Here is a 14164-nt window from a genome sequence, read left to right as displayed (position 1 = left end):
ATCCTTTGCAATGGACCAAATATTATTTATGGCAGGAATGGAAACAAACGGCCAGACCTGTTGAAGCTGGTCATGGTGGTGCATGCCTTTAGTCCCAGCATTTGGGGAGGCAAGTGGACCTCTCTGTGAATTTGAGTTTGAGGCCAGCCTAGGTTCCAGGACAGCTAGACAGCGAGAGCTGCTTAGTGAGATTCTGTCTCAGGAAAAGAAAGGAAGGAAGGAAGGAAGGAAGGAAGGCAGGCAGGCAGGCAGGCAGGCAGGCCAGATTTGTCTTAAGTTATAAACTTCTTCTATTATTTAGCATAACTGGAGTTTTCCAGAAGATTTCCATAGATCTGGACTGGAGAGATGGCTCAGCGGTTAAGAACACTGACTGTTCTTCCAGAGGACTCAGGTTCAATTCCCATGAGCTCCCACATGGCAGCTCACAACTGTCTATATCTCCTGTTCCAGTGAACCTGACACCCTCACACAGACATAGATGCAGGCAAAACACCAATGCATGTAAAAGAATTAATTAACTAAAAAAAGAAAGAAAAAGAAAGTGAGTCCTTCTCTAATGTGTGCTGGCTAGTTTTGTTTTGTTCTTTTTAAAGATTTATGTACTATGTATACAGTGTTCTGCTTGCACCCCAGAAGAGGGCGCCAGATCTCATTACAGATGGTTGTGAGCCACCATGTGGTTGCTGGGAATTGAACTCAGGACCTCTGGAAGAGCAGGCAGTACTCTTAACCTCTGAGTCCTCTCTCCAGCCCCGCTGGCTAGTTTTTAATGTCAGCTTGTGACAAGCTAGAAAGCTAGGGAACCTCAGATGAAAAAAATATGCCTCTGTTAAGATTAGGCTGCAGAGAGGTGGCGGCACAGGTTTTTAAACCCAGCATTCAGGAGACAAAGGCAGGTGGATCCATCTCTGTGAGCTTGAGGGCAGCCTGGTCTACAGACCTAGTTCCAAGACAGTCAAGGCTATGCAGAGAAACTCTGTCTCCAAAACAAACAAACAGGGGCTGGAGAGATGGCTCAGAGGTTAAGAGCACTGCCTGCTCTTCCAGAGGTCCTGAGTTCAATTCCCAGCAACCACATGGTGGCTCACAACCATCTGTAATGAGGTCTGGTGCCCTCTTCTGGCCTTCGTGCATACATGCAGGCAGAATATTGTATACATAATAAATAAATAAATAAATATTAAAAAAAAACAAACAAGCAAAGATCAACAAGCCTTAGGCAGGCAAGCCTGCATGGTATTTTCTTAATTAGTAATTAACGTGGAAGGGCCATTGTGGGTGGGACCACACCTGGGCTTATGATTCTGGGGTCTATAAGAAAGCAGCCTGAGCAAGTCATGAGAAGCGAGCCAATAAGCAACACTCCTCTGTGGCCTCTGCATCAGCTCCTGCTTCCAGGTTCCAGCCCTATCTGAGTTCCTGCCTTGGCTTCCCTCAGTGGTTAGAATTTGTAAACCAAATAAACCCTTTCCTCCCCGTGTTGCTCACGATCACAAAGCTTCATCATAGTAGTAGAAAAGTAACTTGTACATAAGGAATATCTTTCTTCATTTTTAGTGAATTCAGCTTATGCTAGAATTCCTAGTCCAGCATCTGCACTGGTGCTGGTAAGGCCTCTTTTGACTTCGACATTTGGTTAATTTTGACTAATCCACCACGAATGGTGTTGCCATTGAAGACCGATAGCTTTTGAGTGATTGACAAAAAGAGTCAACCTTGGGGCTGGAGAGATGGCTCAGAGGTTAAGAGTGCTGGCTGTTCTTCCAGAGGTCCTGAGTTCAATTCCCAGCAACCACATGGTTGCTCACAACCATGTGTAATGAGATCTGGTGCCTTTCTGACATGCAGAGAGAACACTACACATAATAATAAATCTTAAAAGAATCAACCTCAAATGTCTGGGTATCCCCTACACAAGTCAGTAGAATAAAGGTTACTTCTAGGCACAAGTCTGAGTGTGTCGTAGGGCTTCCAGAGCCATCCGGGCTTGACAGTGATATTTACATCATCTGGAATTTGAGTCCAAGTTACTCCAATGAATTGAACTTCATGTGAACTTCATGTGGTTGGAAGGTATTACTGTGGCTAACCACACTTAGAGGGCAAGTGATCATCACAACGGGTTATATCGTGACAGGAACAGGCAGCTGCAATTGACTAGCCGTTATATCCAGGAATTCTCACCCACACTTTGTTACTGGAATGTAAGGTTCATGTTCACTGCTCTATGGAAAAAGCAGGAGACAGAAATTAATGCCAGGAAGTAGATTTACACTGCAGCTTTAAGAAAAATACAGGAAACTTTTGCATCTCAAAAATCTTTGGGAAGGGGCAAGAGGGCTTCTGGAGGACAAAAAGGCTCCCGATGGGCTGGAAGTCTGCGTGCTGTGTGTAGTCTTCTGGTCCTCAGCTTTGCGTCCTCACACTTCCTTGGAAAGCTAAGTACACTGACTGGAACCTGGGACTGTGACCTAAGGTCAGCTTCTGTATTTTCTTTCTAGACACAAAGCTTTTCTCCAAATCAGTTCATATGAATTGCGGAGAAAAGTCTGCTTTCTAGAATTTAGACTTGATGTGGGATTCCCCTCTGTATGCTATGAATATGTTTTATTACCCTTGGTTAGTAATAATAATGATTAAAAAAAAAAGCTGCTTTGGCCTATGGCAGGCAGACTAAAGCCCTGCGGGAAATCCAAGCAGACATAGAGAGAGAGAGTAGGTGGAATCAGGGAGATACAATGTAGCTGCCAAAGGAGGCAGACACTATGTAGCTGCCCAAGAAGCAAGAAGTAACAAACTACAAGCCTTGCAATAAAATACAAAATAATAGAAATGAGTTAATTTAAGATATAAGAGCTAGCTAAAAAGACACCTAAGCCATTGGTCAAACAGTGTTGTAATTAATATAGTTTCTGTGTTGATTATTCAAGTCTGGGTAACCGGGAAATATAAGAGGCAGTCTCCTCTTACAAAATGGAATACACAGATTAATATTCCTGCAGTCTCAGAAATGGAACATAAACCAACTCATGTTTCTGGGAAGGATATTATAAGGTACTATAAAAAACAGTCATCAACCATTCAGGCAGTTTAAAAACACAAAATAACAAGCAAACTTTCAGAGGTACCTGTGGGGACTGAATTATGCCCGCCCGTATTTCACATTTTCTGGTGGTCAAAGAATCTGAGCAACTTACAAGGCTCAATTTTCACCTTCCACACAGGAGGTGGTCGCCTGGCTCTTTGATAGTAAAACAACCTGATGCCATCCTATCAAGTGGTCAGGATGTGCTAATGCCATTCTGCTCCTTCTGTTGTAAATTAGGAGGTCTCCTAGGGAAGAGGTGTTTTCCCTCTGTGTGACAAAATAGGCATAGACAAGACAAAACAGGTATAGACGTGGCCTATGTCATTACCCCACTACCTAGAAGACAATGCTAATGAAGTTTGTGTTATCTGCCCCTCTCAATTTACCTTAATATAAAAGTTGTTTGAAAAATAAATGCTGGTGATTTTTCAGGATTTGAATGATCACTGAAACTCCCTCCTGATACTGTGGTGTGAATTGTGTCTGCATTTATTCCCAAACCTCCACTCTGGTATGAGAAATGATTTATGACTGACAGGTACCAACGGCCCTACCTTTAAAATCGTTAATTAAGAAACCTATATGAGTTAAACAATAACCTTTAAGAGAAGAGAAAATACAGGCTTTAGAACAGCTGATAAAGGAGCAAATAGAGTCTCAATATATTGAAAAATCAACCAGTCCTTGGAATTCTCCTGTATTTGTCGTTAAAAAGAAGTCTGGGAAAATAGAGAATGATGACAGATTTAAGAGCTGTAAATAAGGCGATTCAACCAATGGATCTACTACAATCTGGAATTTCTTTGCCTTCCACATTGCCTAAAGGATGTCCTTTAATAGTTATTGATTTAAAAGATTCTTTCTTCACTGTACCTTTAGAAGAAAAAGACAGAAAAACTTGCCTTCACAAGTGCCTACTTATAATAATTCTCAGCCTAATAAAACATGTCAATGGAGGCTCCTCCCACAGGGAATGTTAAATAGTCCCACACTGTGCCAATATTTTGTAAGTCAGTCATTGGAAATAATATGTAAGCAATTTCCTGAACCTACAGTTTACCATTACATGGATGACATTTTGCTATCTGATTCAAATGTAGATACTTTAGAAAGAATGTTTGAAGAAGTAAAGAAAGTTTTATCTAGTTGGGGATTACAAATTGTTCCTGAAAAATACAAAGAGGAGATTCTATCAATTATATAGGTTATAGGTTTCCAGAAAAGTAGAACACAGAAAGTTCAAATTAGGAGAGATTGATTGTAGACTCTTAATGACTTCGAAAGATTGCTAGGAGACATTTTCAATCTACAGCCCACTTCTGAGATCAAGTAATTCGTTTAAACAAAACCTTAAATGGTGACATAGACTTAAATAGTCCCAGGAAATTAACAGCTGAATCTGAGAAAGAATTGACTTTGATTGAAGAGAAATTACAGAAGGCACATGTGGATCGTGTGGATTTGAATCTTAACTGCATTCTGGTCATATTACCCTCCAAATATTCCCCTAAAGGAATTTTAATGCAGAGAGAAGATGTTATCATGGAATGGATCTTTTTGCCACATAAACCGAGTAAAAATTAAAATATTATGTGGAAAAGGTCTCTGAATTAATTATAAAAGGAACATTGAGACTTCATCAATTAGCAGAAATAGAACCAGCAGAAATCATAGTACTTTTTTTTTTTTTTACTAATGATGACATTAAAAAACTATGGGATGACAACAAACCCTGGCAAAGATCTTGTACTAATTTTTTGGGAGAGATGAATAACTACTATCCCAAAAGTGACAGAATTAAACTTATAAAGAGAGCTAATTGGATCCTTCCTCACATTATACATGACACACCAATAACTGGAGCCCCAACATTCTATACTGATACAAATAAATCAGGAAAGGTAGGTTTCAAATCAGAAGGTTTAAGTAAAGTGGATCAAAGCCCTTATGACTCTGTCCAAAAGTCAAAATTATGTGCTATTCTCAAGGTACTAAGGGATTTTAAAGAACCTCTCAAAATAGATACTGATTCACAATATGCAGAAAGAATTGTTTGCATATTGAAACTACTGAATTTATACCACATGATACAGAACTGACTTCATTAATTATTCAGGTTCAAGACATAATCAGGTATAGGCTTTGTCCTATAAACATAACACACATCTGATCCCATCCCGGTATGCCAGGTTCTATAGCACAAGGTAATGCAGAAATTGATCGATTATTGATTGGAAATGAATTAAAGACCTCAGAATTTCATAAAAAAACATCATGTCAATAGCAAAGATTTAAAAAAGGACTTTTCTTTTACATGGAAATAAGCTAAGGAGATTATAAGGAGATATCCTACTTGTTCTTCATAAAAACCACCACTACCTGCAGGAAGTAACCCAAAGGGAACCCAAAGAAATAAAATATGATAGATAGATGGATGTGTTCTACTTTGTAGAATTTGGAAAATTAAAATATGTACACCAAACCATTGATACCCATTCAGGTTTTCAATGATCACCTGTTTTGAGTTTAGAAAAGGCTAATTCGATAATCACATTTACTGGAAGTTATGGCCATCATGAGTTATACCTGCACAAATAAAGACAGATAATGGTTCAGTATATGTTTATAATAAAATGAAACAGCTATTTTGCTTATTATAATATAAAGCATATTACAGGTATACCACACAATCCTACAAGTCAGATAGTTATAGAAAGATCAAATTGAACTATAAAGGATAAGTTAAACAAATAGAAAGGGATGAAAAATACCTCTAGAAATAGACTGCATAATGCTTTATTAACCTTGAATTTTCTTAATACTAGTGAGAAAGGAACAATGGCAGCAGACAGACATTGGATAATAGAAAAAAACTTCAGAACTAAATCAGCTAGTGTATTTCAAGGATGTGTTGACATCAGAATGGAAATCAGGACATGGGCTCTGTTGGGGAAGGGTTTTCGCTCTTGTTTTCACAGGAGAAAAAAAGCTATGTTTTGTTTTGTTGTTGTTTCAAGATAGGGTTTCTCTGTCGCTTTGGATCCTGTACTGAAACTAGCTCTTGTAAACCAGGCTGGCCTTGTTGTTTCCATAACAACGACTCCACCTGGCTGATATGATGTCATCACCCTGGGGCCCCACAACAATGACTTCACCTGGTTGATATGATGTTATTACACTGGCAGCACCACTTTAAATTTGGTTTGGGGTTACAAACTACTCAAGATCATTCCAACTTGGCTCGCTGAGATGGTGCACCTTCTTACAACATTCTGGCCAGAACTTCAAATAAGAACCTCAGAAAAACCCTACCGACTACTCAGAGACTATCTGCAATTATACCAGAAAATAGTCCTGAAAAATAATCATTATTTTAGTTTTTACAGGATCCCAAATAACCTCACCCCCACAACAGCTGGAAGTAATTGTAGAAAATGATGTCCGCTCTCCCAACAAAGTTTGTCCTCAGGGTTAGGGATATATATTAGGGGTTGGTTATAACTGATAAAGAGTTGGGGGTGGAAATGAAGTAGACTCAGGGATCTCTCTTGAAAAAAAAATAAAGGAGAATGGATGGGATGGGATCAGAGGTAGATTAGTGTGAGCTTACTCATACTAATTATAGTGAGTGATAGTGAGATTATTTATGAGCTATTATTTATAGACAACTTACATTGGTATAGATTCTTGTATATTGATATAAATTCAAATTATATTTGTTACATTGAATATGCTTCTATTTCTGTTTACAATATTTGTGCACCGGAGCAAAGTTATTTTGTCATATTGTATGTGTCATGTTTCTACCTCTGCTTAAGATATTTTGTATATTGATGCAATTTTAGGATATATTTATCATATTGCACTATACATTTCTACCTCTGTTCAAGATACTTATATATTGCTTAAATTTTGAGGTCATTGTCCTCATTTGATGCACATTTGTTTAAAGATTGTTTAATTTTTTTTAATATGAAGCCTTAATCTTTAAACTATATAGGTATTAAGAATTACAGGTCAAGGGCTGGAGAGATGGCTCAGAGGTTAAGAGCACTGACTGCTTCCAGAGGTCCTGAGTTCAATTCCCAGCAACCATATAGTGGCTCACAACCATCTATGAGACCTGGTGCCCTCTTCTGGTGCGCAGGCATACAAGCAGACAGAACACTGTATACATAATAAACAAATAATTTTTTTAAAAAAAGAATTACAGGTCAATAGTCATCCATGTTTGTCATACTTATAGTTTGACTGTTTTTTGTTTTTTGGGTTTTTTTTTGGTTTGTTTTTGAGACAGGGTTTCTCTGTGTAACACAGTCCTAGCTGTCCTGGAACTAGCTCTTGTAGACCAGGCTGGGCTCGAACTCACAGGGATTCTCCTGTAGTCAAGTCATTTTTAATGTAAGTCTTAGACTCCTTAGGGTAGGATAACTATTGAAACATTTAGCATATGTTTCTTGTTTGATACTGCTCATGCTGGTTGTAATTCTAATACTTATATAAGTTTTTGCCTCTTATTTTCCCTGGACAATACTTGATATTTGTTCTTATTTATTTATTTATTTTTGGTTTTTCGAGACAAGGTTTCTCTGTGTAACAGCCCTAGCTGTCCTGGAACTAGCTCTTGTAGACCAGGCTGGCCTCGAACTCACTGAAATCTACCTGCCTCTGCCTCCCGAGTGCTGGGATTAAAGGCATGCACCACCACTGCCTGGCTCTTGATATTTGTTCTTATTGTATATAGTTTTGTATTAGGCTTAAAATGCTCTCATTTAGACAAAAGGGGAAGGTGCTGTGGGAACACTTTCAGTCAATAGCCTTTAAGATACTGGCCCACTTTGGGCATGATCTTGTACCATCCACTTGTATTACATGTACTATGCCTGTAGTGTGGGCATGCACTACAGGATGGTTCTCTAGTCTCGCAAGGGCCTGGGCAAAGACACACAGACAAACAGAGACATGGGTCATCCTTGAAACAAGAATGCCCCCTTTATTGTGTTCAGGGGCAGCTTATATAGTGCTCTGGCCACGCCCCAGTTCTCGGGATCTTTCAGACCCACCAGAACCCACTCCCCTGCTGTAGGCTGCTCAGAGCAGAGAAAAACAAGTTGTTTACAGGAAATTCAGGGTCTGGTGGTCTGCAGTCCCCAACATGATCTCAGGTACTATAAATGCAGACAAAAAGTGTACGTGGGACTCTTGGCCGCTGGATTCAGTTCCAGTTCCCAGCACACAGAGGACTGCAGATCACTACCCTTTCTGTGAGTTTATCCCCAAATAAGTAAACCTTTGTTATACTCCATTCCGAGCTATTGTGGAACTCTTTTGCACACCAACATAGACTAGTATGTCTAGGGTCTATACGAAAGCAGGCTAAGTCATGAGAAGCAAGCCAGTAAGCAACACTCTTCCTCTTTAAGTGAGTTATAGGGGAATGCCCTCAGCTGAAGAAGCAGAAGGCCCATGGTCTTTGCATTCTGGAGACTGAGGCAGAAGGATTGGGAGTTCCAAGATCAGCTTCGTGAGCTGCAGCAAACAGGTCAGTTTTGGTCACATGGACCTCTGTCTCAAAGCAAAGTTTGGTCACATGGAACTCTGTCTCAAAGCAACATACACAAAAGAGGGGAAGAGATGGGTGGTTAAAAGATTAGTGTACTTGGCCTGGTGATTCAGACCTGTAATGCCAGCTGCTTGGGAACCTGAGGCAGGAGAAGCAAAAGGTCAATGCCTGCCTGGGCTAGAGTGAGTTCAGAGTCAACCTGAGTGAATTATAGAGACTCCATCTCAAAATAAAAGTTTTAAGAATGTAGCTAGTGGTCTATAGTCCCAACGTCAATCCCCAGTACAAATAAATAATAAATAAATAGAATAAATAAATTATGGAAAGAATTAGGGAATGGGGAAAAAGACAGTTTGTGCCTGCTGTTAAAATCCCAGTTCCTGGGGCTGGAGAGATGGCTCAGAGGTTAAGAGCAGTGACTGCTCTTCCAGAGGTTCTGAGTTCAAGTCCCAGCAACCACATGGTGGCTCACAACCATCTATGAGATCTGGTGCCCTCTTCTGACCTGTAGGTGTATATGCAGACAGAACACTGTATACATAATAAATAAAATATTTTTTAAAAAAATCCCAGTTCCTGGAACGTTCTCTTTGCCTTCTATGGCCAAGATGACTTATGCTGTGTCTCCAAATGAATGGTGTCTATTCTCCGATCCTTCCCAAACAGAGTTGCTATGTAGCCAGACTGGCCCTGAATTTGCAAATAGAATTCATCTTATAATTCAATGGTCCCTGTGCTTCACACATTCTGACATTGCTTGAGCTCCTGTACACCACACACCCCTCTACTTTCCATGTTTATTTTAAATAAATATTAAGCCGGGTGGTGGTGGCACACACCTTTAATTCCAACACTCAGGAGGCAGAGGCAGGTGGATCTCTGTGAGTTCAATGCCAACCTGGTCTATAAGAGCTAGCTAGTTCCAGGATAGACTCCAAAGCAACACAGAGAAGGCCTGTCTTGAAAAACAAATAAACAAAAATAAATAAATATTAATACACAATTAAATTTATGCCACACTTTGCAAATATCATTAACATCCATTCTTTATGTAAAAGCTTCCGCAGCTGGGTATGGCAGTTGTCTGTAATCCCAATATTCAGGAAGCTGGACAGGAGGTTCATGAGTTGAAGGCCAACCTGGGCTACCCAATAAGTTCCATCCAGGCCAGGCTGACATTGTCTCAAAAAAAAAAAAAAGAAAAAAAAGATGAAAAAAAAGACTGCTAAAAAACATGATCAAGCCAGGTGGTGGTGATGCATGCTTTTAATCCCAGCACTTGGGAGGTAGAGACAGGCAGATCTCTGAGTTCGAGGCCAACCTGTTCTACATAGAGAAACCCTGTCAAAAAAAAAAAAAAAAAACAAAACAACCCAAAATAGGTGGGCTGTGTTGGTGCACGCCTTTAATTCCAGTACTCAGGAGGCAGAGACAAGTTTGAGGCCAACCTGGTCTACAAGAGCTAGTTCCAGGACAAGCTCCAAAGCTACAGAGAACCCTGTCTTGAAAAACCAAAAAGAAAAAAACAAAAACCCCACAAAACCCCAAAAGTACCATAATTGAGCAGGGTGGTGGTGGCGCACACCTTTAATCCCAGTACTCAGGGGCACAGGCAGGCAAATCTCTGTGAGTCTGAGGCTAGTCTGGTCTATGAGAGCTAGTCCCACCCAGGACAGCTAGGATTGTAACACAGAGAAACCCTATCTCAAAAAAACAAAAACGAAACAAAACAAAACAAAAGAAATCCATAATCAAAACCTAGGTCCTCACAAAATCCAACTCCTTAGCCAGAAACACAGCCTTTGTAACTTGGCCAGGTTGCCTTTATAGACCCATTTCTCATCAAACACCACCCTGTGAAAGAGGGAGGAAAAGTCACAAGATTCTTCCACCCAGCTCTGGGTTAAAACATCCCATGTAAAGTTTCAACTCCATACTAAGCAGCAGAGACTTTGGACAAATCACTGAATGAAACCTGACCTGCTCAGACAAGATAGCAGACAACACAGCCCAAAAGGATAAGATGCTAGCAAGAAAGGACTGCGCAAACATCCTAGCATATACTCTGTTCCTACCTCTGCCTTTTACTTGCCACAAGTTGCCACCACGACCTTATCATTTCTTTGTTGCCACTTGCGCATACATAAATCTAACAATTCTGTTGTTGTTACTGTTGTCTGTTTGTTTTTAGGGACAGAGAACAAACCCAGCATCTTCCACATGTTACACAACGGTTCTGCTCCAATCCCTACTTGGCAAATGTTAAGGGCCATTGGTGTGGGAGAATGGTCTGTATTCTGTTCATTATATTTTAAATAAATGCTGATTGGCCAATAGCCAGGCAGGAAGTATAGGCGGGACAACCAGACAGAAAGTAGAGGCGGGTCAATGAGAGCAGGAGAATTCTGGGAAGAAGGAAACCCATTCCTCAGCAGTTTTGACCTTATCACAGAAGAAGCAAGATGTGACTGCCCTGCTAAATAAGGTACTGAGCCACATGGCTAACACAGATAAGAATAATGGGCTAATAACGGGCTATATAAGTTATAAGAGTTAATAAGAAGCCTGAGCTAATGGGCCAGTCAGTTTATAACTAATGTAGATCTCTGTGTGATTTCTTTGAGACTTAAGGATTGTGGGAACCAGGCAGGACAAAAACCGGTGGGACAGAAACCTCAGACAAAAGACCATTGTGTGCTGGCCTAAGGGATACAAAGAAGTAAGGAAAATCCAACACGTCTCCCACCTCGTGCAATGTAAGGTCTGCTGTGGATAACTGCACACACTGAAGTAATTCTTTAGTTTATCTTAGAAGAGGGTCTGGAGAGTCCCAGAAATTACAGTGGGGGAATACAGAGTTTATGCAGCCTCTAAAAGCCAAATGTAGTTTGTTTTAGGGAGATAAAGATGTGGCTCGATTGCAAAAAACATGCTTGCCTAGCATGCACAATATCCTGGCTGAACCAACTGGGCATGGTGGTAAATACTTATATTCCCAGGTAGAGGCAGGAAGATCAGAAGTTCAATGTCATCTCAATTCATAGCAAGTTCAAGGCCAGTTTGGGAAAGATTCAGGAAGGAAAGGAGGGTGGAAAGAAGCAAGCAAGCAAGCTAAGAGCTGCAGAGAGAGATCAGTGGTTGAAATCACTTGCTGCTCTTCCGAAAGACCCCAGTTTGGCTCCCAGCATGCACTTGGCAGCTCACAAACACTACTAGTAACTCCAGTTCCAAGGAAGCAGACTTCTTTGGGTCTCCTTGGGTACTAGGCACATAAGTAATGCACATACACACAGGCAAAAACACTTTTACATATAAAATTAGTGAGGGGGGGGCTGGAGAGATGGTGCATCAATTAAGAGCACTGGCTGTTCTTCCAGAGGACCTGAGTTCAAGTTTTAGAGCCCACATGCAGTTTACAATTGCCTGTAACTCCTCATCCATGGGATTGGGACACCCTCACACAGACATACGTGTAAGCAAAATACCAATGTGCATTAAAAAATTTTTCAAAAATTAAGAAAATAAAATTTTTGTTTGCTTTGTTATTCAAGGCAGGATTTCTCTGTGTATATCTGTCCATACTACACCAGGCTGGACTTGAACCCAGAGATCCACCTGCCTCTGCCTCTAGAGTGCTGGGATTAAAGGGATGTGCCACCATTGCCTGGCTAAAAATAATTTTTTTTTAAATATCTGTGCTTTTTTTTTTAAAGATTTATTTATTTGTTATGTATACAACATTCCTTCCATGTATGCTTGCATGCCAGAAGAGGGCGCCAGATCTCATTATAGATGGCTGTGAGCCACCATGTGGTTGCTGGGAATTGAACTCAGGACCTCTGGAAGAGCAGTCAGTGCTCTTAACCTCTGAGCCATCTCTCCAGCCCTAAAAATAAATTTTTAAGAATGTTAAAGTTTGGTTCCCCCCGCTCCGCCCAAAGAATTTTTCACAGCACCACCCCAGATATGCGTCCCCAACTTCATCTCCCTGTTCCATGTGCGTATGTGGCGATCACAGCAAAGCTTCCAAGAGTCAGTTCTCTCCTTCCATCGCAGGTCTGGGTACGGAATGCAGGCTGTCAGGCTTGACTGGAAATCCCTTTTACCCTCTGAGCCCCTAATTTATTTGAAAGTGCTGGGAACACCTGTTATATTCTTAAATTCACAACACCGAACAAAAGTCCTACTGTTCTTTGGATCTCATGTCAGGACTGTGACTCAGGAAGAAACAAGGGTCCCTTCCAGAAGGTGAGCTTCAGGAGAGATGAGAAGCTATTGAAGACTACATCCAACTCGTCACTTCATGCCCAGATGATTAGCCTTGCTCTACAGAGGGAAGAAATCCTCTGACTAAGATTACTAAGTGACAGTATGGTATGAATTTTTTTTTTTTGAAAGACAGAGCCTCAACTGGATATAGTGGCACAAACCTTTAATTTCAGCACTCAGGAGGTAGAGGCAAATTGGTCTTTGTGAGTTCAAGGCCAGCCTGGTCTACACCTCAAGTTCTAGGACAGCCAGGGCTACACAGTGCCTGTCTCAAAAATCCAAAACAAACAAATGACAGAGTGTCACGCAGCCCAAGCCAGCCTGGAACTCTCTCTGTAGTCAAGGGTAAACCTTGAATTTCTGATCCTCCTGTTTCTTCCTCCTTAGTTCTAGGATCCCAGGTAATACCACACCTGACTTCTATGATGATGGGAACTGAATTTAGGGTTTTGTGCACTGTTGACGAGCACACTACACAACTGCGCCATGCTCCCAGTCTCTCCAATATAATCTTCTAGCAACAGAAGTATGATCCCATTTTTCCCCAGCTAAAACTCCATTAGAGACTCCAAGTTTTTAGGATAAAGTCCATATTCTCCCACTCTCTGCCCAATTCCTGCCTGCTTTTCTGTTTCTCTCTCTCTCTTTCTCTCTCTCTCTCTCTCTCTCTCTCTCTCTCTCTCTCCCTCTCTCTCTCTCTCTCTCTCTCTGTGTGTGTGTGTGTGTGTAGCACTTAGACTCGAGCCCAGGATGTGTGTGTGTGTGTGTGTGTGTGTGTGTGTGTGTGTGTGTATAGTACTTAGAACTGAACCCAGGATGTGTGTGTGTGCGTATGTGTGTGTGTATGTACTTAGGATTGAACCCAGGCTCTCAGGCACGCTAGACAAGTACCCTGCCACTGAGCTATCTCTAGCCCTTTTTGTATCTTTTACTTTTCCACAGTGTTTCCCTAAGTTGGCAGGCTGATGTTGCTCTACCGCCTCGGTCTCTTCAGCAGATGGGACAACAGACCTGTACCACCACTCTTGCTTTCAATCTCAATATGTTCCCCATCCCCCAGCCTACAGTTTTATCAGTCTCATTATGGTACCTCAAAAGCACCATCCTGGGCGGGGGAGATGGTTCAGTGGATAAGAATATTTGTTGTGTTGGGCATGGTGGCACATGCCTTTAATCCCTGCACTTAGGAGCAGAAGCAGGTTGACCTCAAAGTTGTGATCCTGGCTTATCCTCAAAATCTT

The sequence above is a fragment of the Myodes glareolus genome, chromosome 9 (assembly GCF_982192425.1).
Source record: "Myodes glareolus chromosome 9, mMyoGla1.1, whole genome shotgun sequence".
Lineage (NCBI taxonomy): Eukaryota > Metazoa > Chordata > Mammalia > Rodentia > Cricetidae > Myodes > Myodes glareolus.
This window is presented reverse-complemented; position numbering follows the sequence as displayed.